Source organism: Catharus ustulatus, chromosome 1, assembly GCF_009819885.2.
Source record: "Catharus ustulatus isolate bCatUst1 chromosome 1, bCatUst1.pri.v2, whole genome shotgun sequence".
Classification (NCBI taxonomy): Eukaryota; Metazoa; Chordata; class Aves; order Passeriformes; family Turdidae; genus Catharus; species Catharus ustulatus.
Window position 1 is genome coordinate 23,175,134 of NC_046221.1, and position 10,118 is coordinate 23,185,251.

The 10,118-nt window shown below is 49.1% G+C and overlaps 1 long non-coding RNA gene across 2 annotated transcripts; it reads right to left on the reverse strand.

The window, feature by feature from the left end:
- Nucleotides 1–3,680: 3,680 nt before the first annotated feature.
- LOC117005415 lies at nucleotides 3,681–5,310 on the reverse strand. 2 transcript variants are annotated; one of them, XR_004419824.1, is made up of 4 exons: nucleotides 5,236–5,310; nucleotides 4,953–5,040; nucleotides 3,823–4,136; nucleotides 3,681–3,746 (listed from the first exon to the last, which is right to left on the reverse strand). It is a non-coding gene; the product is annotated as an uncharacterized LOC117005415 (long non-coding RNA). The 2 variants fall into 2 exon arrangements; XR_004419818.1 differs by lacking the exon at nucleotides 3,681–3,746 and having other exon boundaries at nucleotides 3,763–4,136.
- Between the last annotated feature and the right edge of the window lie 4,808 nt (nucleotides 5,311–10,118).

Consider the following 10,118-nt stretch of genomic DNA (forward strand, 5'->3'; position numbering starts at 1 on the left):
TAGGGTAGGGGCGGGGCCAAAATGCATTATGTGATTGGGCAGAGATATAATGCATAATGGGTAGGGATGGGGGCCGCAATGCATTATGGGTAGGGGGGGGGCCACAATGCATTATGGGTAGGGGACCGCCGCAATGCATTATGGGTAGGCGGGGGCCGCAATGCATTATGGGTAGGGGGCACCGCAATGCATTATGGGTAGGGGCGCCGCAATGCATTATGGGTAGGCGGGGCCGCAATGCATTATGGGTAGGGGCGCCGCAATGCATTATGGGTAGGCGGGGCCGCAATGCATTCTGGGTAGTGGGCCGCCGCAATGCATTATGGGTAGTGGGCCGCCGCAATGCATTCTGGGTAGTGGGCCGCCGCAATGCATTCTGGGTATGGGCCGCCGCAATGCATTATGGGTAGGCGGGGCCGCAATGCATTATGGGTAGGCTGGGCCGCCGCAATGCATTATGGGTAGGCTGGGCCGCCGCAATGCATTATGGGTAGGCTGGGCCGCCGCAATGCATTATGGGTAGGCTGGGCCGCAATGCATTCTGGGTAGGGGCCGCCACAATGCATTATGGGTTTGGGTCCCTGGATTTCGGCAGGGTGTGAATATTCGGGGAGGTTCTTGGGTCGTCCCCACTCAAATTTTGTGCAGTTTTGTGCACGACGGACGTTTCCAAGGAGCCACCGCACGCCAGTAATTATCGCTAACGAGCTCACGGTAATCAGAGGCGCTGCCCCGCCCACCAGTTCTCCCCCCACGGCGCCGAGGTCAAAGGCTCCGCCCTTTCTTTTTCTTCCCGCCCCCTCTCTCGCTCCTCCTGTTTTCTCCTGTCCCAGCGAGACCCTCCGAGGTCAGCCCCAAAACCGCCGCGTTTTACCCCAAAACTGCCCGCCCGGCCCAGGGGAGTCCCGTGTGGGGAGGGGTCCCGTTTTTGAAAGGTCCCGTTTTTTGGGACAAGTCCCCATTTTTGGGGAGGGGTCCCGGCCTTTTCCAAGCCCCTCGGGCACTTCACGCACACCCTGGTGCGGGCGCTGCCCCACCCCGGGGGGGAATCGGAAGGGGGCTTAGGGGGTGGGATCAGCGGAGGGACGGCACTGCTGACATTGCTGGGACGCCCCCGCGGCGAGGAGGTACCCTGCGAAATGGGGAGGGGGCTTGGGGGGCATTTGGGCGGTGGTATTATGGGGGGTGGGGATCACCAGGGGGGCAAGGGGAGGGGGTTTGGGGGGATGGGACCACCGGGGAAACACCGGGTGGGGTTGGAATATGGGGGGGGGCGGTCCTGGAGCAACTTTTGGACCCCGAGGATGGGGAGGGGGGTCGGAATTTGGGGGGCGTTGTTTTGGGGGTCCCGAGTGCTGGGGGGGCGTTCTGACATCCCTTGAGCCCCACCCCCTCCCCCCATCCTTTTTGGATCCCAGGGGTGGTTGGGGTGCACCTGGGGGCTCTGGGGGGGGTCGTGCCTGGTGTCCCCCCCCATGAACCCCTGTCAGCATCCCCAGCTCAGGGGGCTTTGTGGGTCCGGGGGTCTCTGTGGATTCTGTGGGGGGGGTCGTGCCCACTGTCCCCCCACCCCGTGACCCCCACATGACTCCCTGTCCCCCTCCCCAGCTCGGGGGACTCTTGGGCATCTCTGTGGATCCGGCGGGAGCTCTGTGGGTTTGGTGGGGCTCTAACCCGATGTCCTTCCTCCGTGACCCCCCATCCCCCCAGCTCGGGAGGCTCTGGAGGATCTCTGTGTGTTCAGGGGTCTCTGTGTGTTCTGGGGGGTTGTGCCCGCTGTCCCCCTCCGTGACCCCCCCCATGTCCCCCCCCCCAGCTCGGGGGGCTCCAGGAGGTGCTGGAGCAGCTCCAGCTCCGGGCGCTGTCGGTGACGGACGAGAAGGCGGCGCTGGACCAGGGGGATGTTCTGTTCACCGGTGAGTGTGGGACCCCCGGGAACCACCCCCAACCCTCCAGGGGGTCCCAACCAGCCCTCCCCAGGCCAGGAATTTTTTGTGGGAATCTCGCCCTGGACCAACCCGCGAGGGGCTGAGGCCGTGGCTGAGGCCTTTAGGGTGAGACCCCCGGGGGGTTTGGGGGGGGCTCAAATCCCTTGGGGCGGTTGGTGTGGCTCTGGGTGGGGTTTGGAGGGAATTTCGGAGGGAATTTGGGGGTTCAGATCTGCAGAGGGTTTGGGGGGATCTTGGGGGAAATTCAGGGGGCTTTGGAGAATTTTAGGGGCAATTTGGGGGGGCTTTGGGGGCGGTTTGGGGGGGCTCTGAGTGGTTCAGACCACCAAGAAATTTCGGGGTTCAAAGCTCTGGGGGGTTTGGGGGAAATATGGGGGGGCTTTGGGGGAAAAATTTGGGGCACTTTGGGAGGGCTTTGGGGGAAAAATTTGGGGAAATTTGGGGGAAATTTAGGGGGGGCTTTGGGGAATAATTTTGGGGGGGAAAATTTTGGGGGGGCTTTGGGGAAAATTTTGGGGGAGCTTTGTAAGGGAGTCTTTTTTGGTTTTTTGGGGTTTTTTTTGGGGGGGGGGGTGTTCCTCGGTGTCTGCAGCAGTTCCAGGGGGGTTTCTGGGGGTCCTGACCCCCCCACATGCCCCCTCCCCAGGACTTCAGGGTGTCCACGGTGCCTGTGGGGGGCGGGGGGCACCTCACGGGCTTCCTGAGCATGGCTGACCCCCAGACCATCGCCCACGGCTGCAGCCACAGCACCCAGCGGGCCCTCAGGGTGGGAAGGGGCTTGGCGGGGGAAGAAATCCCAATTTGGGGAGGGGGCTCCCAGAATTTGGGGAGGGGTCAGCCAGGAGCTGCACGTGGCGAACCACGGAGCCGCGGATGAAGCGGTTCTTGACCGACAGCCTGGCAGGGGGAGACCCCCGCCAAGGGGGCCCCAAAAAACTCAGTGAGACCCCAAAAACTCAATTAGACCCCAAAAATCCGGGTGAGACCTCCCCCCAAAAATCTGCTGAGATACCCAAAATCTCACTGAGACCCCCAAAGGGCCCCCAAAAAAACTCAATGAGGCCCCCAAAACCCGCTGGGATCCCCAAAATCCTGGTGGGACCCCTGAACGGCCCCCAAAAAACCCAGTGAGACCCCTAAAAAACCAGGTGGGACCCCCAAAAACACACTGAGATCCCCGAATTCCCCCCAAAATCCCACTGAGACCCCCCAAGGGGCCCCCAAAATTTGGTGAGGCCCTCCAAAAACCCCCCTGAGACCCCCAAAGTCCCACTGAGACTCCCAAAGGGCCCCCAAAAACTCAGTGAGACCCCGAGCAGGCCCTGAAATTCAGTGAGAGCCCAAAAACCTCTGAGACCCCAGAAAGACCCCAAAAACTCAATGAGACCCAAAGCGGCCCCCAAAAAACCTGGTGAGACCCCAAAAATCCAGGTGGGACCCCCCAAAAATCTGCTGAGACCCCTAAAACTCCACTGGGATACCCAAAAACACACTGAGACCCCCAAGCAGCCCCCAAAAACTCAATGAGGCCCCCAAAACCCGCTGGGATCCCCAAAATCCCAGTGGGACCCCTGAACAGCCCCCAAAAAACCCAGTGAGACCCCTAAAAAACCAGGTGGGACCCCCAAAAACACACTGAGACACCCCCAAAAACACACTGAGACCCCCAAACGGCCCCCAAAAACTCACTGAAACCCTCTGAGAACCTCCAAAACCCCCCTGAGCCCCCACCCCTCCCCATGTGCAGATATTCTTGGGGTCCATGACGCTGATGTCCATCAATTTGATGTTCAGGTACTGGGGAGAGAGCAAGGAGGGGGGGTCAGAGGGGTCTGAAAACCCCCATTGACCCCCCCTGGGACCCCCCACTCACCTGATCCACCGAGTGCAGCGTCCCACAGATGCTGGGGAGAGACACGGGGGCATTTGAGGAGGGGTCTCAGAGGGGCCCTCACAGAGACCCCGCCTGCCCAGCAATCACCGCACAGAGATCCCGACCAATCCCCGGCACTCCCAAAATCCCCCCTGACAATTCCAGACCCAGAGACTCATTCCCATCCCCACTGTGGGTTGAACCCCTGCACTTATCTGTCAGGGATCAAGGTATTAGAATCCAGGTCAGGTGAGAAGAGCTGTTCCACTATCTGGGAAACTCCTGCCATCACTGGGTTGTTGTCTCTTAGTCAGCTACAATAAAGCAAACCAGGCATCGGTGCATTCTCTCAGTAGCATGCAAGCCAAACCCTGATAATTTCACTGCTCATCATCTCCCAAGAATGCCCGGAGCCTCAGGGCACGTCCTTCAGCTGCACTCAGAGGCTGACACTGTCCTAGCAGGATAGGCCTGGCTTAAGAAGAGACAAGGTGATGTGGCATGGCTGAAACTTGGCTGGATCTACACTTGTTCTCCCAAACTCCCGGATCATTGCCTTCCCCCCTCTCGCCCCAACCCCCAACCCCCACCGAGGACAGGTGACACAGAGCGAGCCCCACCCCGGCCACCTCCATTGTCCCTGGACCATTACCTTCTGGATGGGCCATTACCCTTCTCCATGGTCCATTACGAGCTGGGTGCGGCCCGAGGAGCTTTCTTTAGGATGATAATGAGAAGAATGCTACAGAGAGAAAGAGTAGGGGAACAAAGCCCCCAACCCCCCAAACCAGGGCAGCACCAGAAAACAATTTGGGAAAGGCAAAGTGAGCGTGTTTTCTGCCAGAAAATGAGTAATAATATTAATCGGAACTTCTGGAGAAATTTAGGAACATCACTTTCGTGTGATAAATACAGGCCATGCCCGTCCTTCCAGTCCAGGTGAAAACAGAAAGGAAAACTGCAGGAAAAGCAGAGTCCCTTTATTTGGATGTATTTCCTAAAGGCTCTGTACTGTACCCTGCCCAGCTCAGGAGCTGGAACTGCTCTCGCAGGACACAGTGTCTGAAGGAACGCTGCAGCTGTGACATTAAAGCCACCAAAACCAAGGACTAAATACAAACAATCCTTACCTGGTTCGATGTCCCAATCTCTGGCTCGTCCTCACGGGGATTCCCTGCTCCAGCACACAGCCCCCGAGACCTGGGCTAAGGCGTTGCCCTACCAAGCAGAAGACAAGGGGTTAACAAAGCTTTGGACACATTCTGTCCTCAGAGTAGTTAGACAAAACATCCGTCAATGTGGATCTTTAATAAGGACAGCTTGTACCTAGGCTTGCAATGGACTTTTGTATGTTATTACTGCAAAGTCTGTTTGAACTTATTTTGATATTAAAAGTGTTTAAACAAGACTTACCGTGAGCTCTGCACCCTGCCCTGCTCCAAGCTCTAAGGAACAGCTGGATATCCTCACACTCATCCAGGCTGAGGCAGCTCAGTAGTTATAAAAGCATCCCCAGATTCATCAACTGAAAATCAGACTTTCTGACAATTAAAATTACCTTTAAGCAAAAGAATTGAGTTATATTCATAACTACAAACGAGCAAAGATGCAACGTCTTTTATCCTACAGGCACTTTACAGCTGAGAGTTGCTAACACAGTATGACAAATACCTTGTAGCTTCAAGAGAACTGAAACAAGCCTTTAATAGCCATGTGGTACAGCTTCTTAAAGCAACCTGTAGAACATTAAAATATGGCCGTGGCAGTTATTGCTTTTTGCAGCCTTTTTAAAGGACTGAAAGTTTTCAGATTCACTGAGGCTGATCAGCAGTTGCAGAAATAAGTCTGTGGAATATGAGCAGGAGCTTCTGTTCAAGGTTTGTTATAAAATCAGTTATTCAGGTAACATAGGAACCTCTTCACAGCCCAGACACAAACGTGTATTTCCCATTATGGTAAAAATCAATGTACTACGCTGGCAGTGCTGTGTTCTGCAGCTGTGTTCTCACACACACTCGGAAACACCTCGACACACACAGACACAGCCGGACACGTGCACACTCAGAAACACTCAGACACACTCACGCACACTCGGACACTCAGAAACAGACACACGTGGACAGAATAAATATAAAAAGCGATATACGGCTCACCCTATATATAATAGGTGATATAAAACATGCCTCCCTATGTAATAAGTGAAATATCACATGTCCGCCATGGAAAAAGTCATAAATCACATGCCCCTCATATAATTAATGAAATAATTAACATCATTAAAAGAATATAAAATACTAGAAAATTTTAAAAAACTCTACCACGGAAAAAAAAACCAAGACCAAAAAACAAACCAAGACCCTACTTTAAAAATCCACCCTATAAGTATCCATGTTCCCTAAAATAAAACTGATAAAAGACACCGAAACAGCCAATCAATCAAACTACAAAAATAAAAATAGCACAAATAAACCTAACTTAACAACACAAAAGTAAAATTACTCCTAACTCAATGAACTCGTTAGGCCTCAAACCATCAAAACAAAAATACCACTGATAAATAAACACAAAATCAAAAGATAAATTTAACCATAAAGAGTATCTCCCAAATTATCCATAACTATAAAACATGTATTACAATCAAACAAACCAAATAAATAAAACCCCTATGATATAATAATAACCAACATAAACATACAATAACATCCCATACATAATGTTCCAATTATATTATTAAAAAAAGCCTAATAAATTAGCTATTGCATGACCTCAAACCCACGAAAACAACCACTACATATTCACAATAATAAAAGCTGTCACAAAATAATTAAAAACCCATCCTCCGCCTTATGCTACAGCCCGTAACACCATCGTAAACCTTATAAACATATCCTTTAAAAACAACACCCCACCAAAAAAAACCCAACAGTAAAACACAATTCAAAGAAAATCTTATCAACACCAAAACTAAGACCTTACCATACACCAAAAACCAAACATTATATTATGGAAAACCATCTTAAAAGCACTACATTAAAAAAACTTTCAAATATTAAAAACTGCACCTAACAAAAGCCGTCTAATAAATTCACAGCCAAAACTCCACCTGCAGAGCCAGTCCTATCCAAAATCCCCATCACACATATCAAAAGTCTATTTTAAAAACCTACTTCAATTCATCCTACCTCAAATACAAAGCCTTCATTCAAACCCAAAATTGCACATAGTCAGTAACACCAAAAAATAAAACAACACACTATATACCACCAGAAAATAAAAATACTGAATTAAAACCAAATATAAATACCACTATTTATTAAAGAGCACAGTCACCATCTATACTTTACTGGAACTAAAACTAAATGTATATATACAATTAAAATGCATTACTTTCGGCATATACCTGCTTATATAAAATAATAAAGTGTCCTAGAAGGATATTATAATATAATATCCTCTAGCATCCTACAATAAACTCTCTCTCAACTATATAGGCTAACACACACACAAAAAAAAAAAAAAAGAAAAAAAATCTAGCTTTTACTTCTCATTCATTAGTTGTTATAGATAATAACCAAATCAAGCCGAATTAAATAAATTGTCTTTGCTGCCCGCCCCCCCCCCCGCTCTGAAAGTGGAGGACACAGGGGACCCGCAGCTGTCCCCCACTCTTCTCCAACTCTCTATGCAATAATGGATTAATTTTTCTTTACTTACTTCTCTTGTCGGGACTCCCCTTCCCATGTTCTATCATTTAACCCAGCGGGCTGTCCCTTGTTATTTCGGGCAACTTACCTTTTTTTTTAAATCTTTTTCGGTTTCTCCGGGGTTTTCGTGGGGTTTGTTCTTTTTCTGTCTTATTTCTTCAAAAAAAAAAAATTAAATAGTAAACAGCGACCAAAAATACGGTCTTGGGAAGCCTCAAACTAAACAGGACAGCACCGAGGCCGGGAATTCGGTGCCGGCTGGTCACACACGCTGGCATCAGATCACCCTGTGTTCTTACTGCTATCCCGGGCAGCCCAGTTTTTATACAGATTTTTCTGGCCTGAGGCAAGAGTTCCCTTTGTTTCTGCTGAGAATTCTCATATTCAAATAAACCTTTTCTTGGTGCTACCCGGGACAAAAGTCCTTCCTGCGCCTCGATGAGGGCTGTGTCTGCTCCCTATTAATGTGTAATTTCCTTGGGAGTGCTGGTTTCTCGCTTTCAGGTGGAGGTGATGGCTCTGATATGGGATACTTGACGAGTCCTTTATCGATGATCTGGTTGTTTCAGGATTGTTGAGCTAGGTGTGTTGAGATGCTAATTAAGGCCTTTGTCTATGGCTTCGGGTGTGGGTGGCAGTGGCTGAAACGTTCTCTTTATTTATTTTATACAACTTTCTTATATATAAACACGAATTATAACAACATATATCACAATTCCTCCCCTTCTATATAAACAAATTAATTTGTGTTCCCTTTTAAATTTTCTTCAGATTTATCACTGCTATTCCATCCCTTCATTGACTCTTCTCGATAATTTATGTGAGGGAGATTATTTTTTCCTATTTGTTCTTCAAATTTTGTAATGCCTTTACTGCACTGGTATTTACCTTTCCTTCTCCCGATTTCAGTAATTTGGATGCTTTACTATTCACTCTTCCAGATGTAAATTCTGGGTCCATGGGCATAGCGGCTATTTGCATGCCCTGCACCACTGAGTGTATTAATTTGATGAAACAAGGTATCAAGCATGGTAGGAAGATGATTTCAGCTACTGAGCACAGGATAAAGAATACAATTTTTTTCCACTATGCTCCCGAGAATAACTGTTCTCACCAAGATGCCTGGAGAATGGAATTCCTCTTTTGGACTGGGACGTGTGCCACCCTTTTTATTTCTGTAGCAAGATCCCTTATAGTTTTTCTATAATCAATTTCAACACAACATTCTGTTCTAAGGCTATTTGTTCTATTTTGCTTTCATGATCCATGCCTTCCTTGTTTCTGGAGAAACAAAAAGTGTTATTGAATTGGGCACAAACCCGTTTGTCATTTTCTTCAAGTAGGTCGATGATGATTGGTTTACCGTCCGAGATTAACCCATTCTCAAACTTAAGATTTTTGCCCACCCAATGTATTTTTCCTTCTATGACGCACATATTTAATCGGGTATTGTCATAACATAACTCATTCACCTGAAAATAAGCTACATATACCGACTTTTGTTTCCCCCCTACCCACACCGAGCGATTGCATTGTCCACAAATGGGAAGAGGTGTGCGATTGGCATTTCTCTTCTGGATATTGTGAGCAAATGTCTCTGACTGTCCTTTCTCGTGTCTTGCCTTGAGATCATAGCATATCATTTTCTTTCCCCATTTACACCTCACATACTGAGTGCCGTTAAATGTTCAGTCTCCTCCTTTTCTTTACGGGTGCAGTTGGCCAGGACAGAGCGAGTCGGGGTGCTAATTAGTGGGCATCCCCCCCACACTCATTGCTCCGGCTTTGTGCCGCAGAGTTCACAGAATTCCTTGGGTATGCGTTAATGGGTGGGAACATGGCTAGGCTCAGGGTACCTCTCTGCCTCTGCCTACGCCCACTAGGTTGCTGCTAGCGGCGAGGCAAACCATCTTCTTGGCAGCAGAGGTATTCTTTAGGGGACCAGCGCAAAGTCCGAGCTGCATGTCGTCTCTTAAAGACATCCCACCTCGATAATTTTATCGTGTCCGTCCAACAATGTACTTTATTTGTTCTCTGGCACTCTGCTCTTAAAATTTCAGCCCTGCAATTTAGTTTCCCACTAACCCCGTGTTGATATAAGAGAACCCACTCTACAGAATCTAATTCAGCAATATTCAACTCAGCGCCAAGTACTAGAATTCCGTCAGTCCAAGACAGCTCTTTTCAAAACACTTAGTACAGAGCCCTTTAGGTCAGATCTCCCGTACGCAATGTGTAACCTAAACTTCACAACAGATTTGGCACTTGAAACGAACAAAAGGAAAACATCTGCATCCAGAAGCTATTCACCTTATCTGATCTAGGTTGATCATCGGCTTATTCGGGTCAATTATCTTGAGGACTCCAGGGGAGGAAGCCACATTCCACTTGGGTGTTTCTGGTTTTCACTCTGGAGGCGTGTGTCCAGCCTTTTTCTGCTGTCCGGACTGCTGTGTCTGTGATTAAAAGGACAGGAAAAGGACTTTCCCAGTGAGGAGAGAGAGAAACCTCTTTCCAGGTTTTAATGAGGACCCGATCTCCCGGCTGTATTTTGTGTATGGCGAATCCCAAAGGAGTATTTTGTGTGACAAT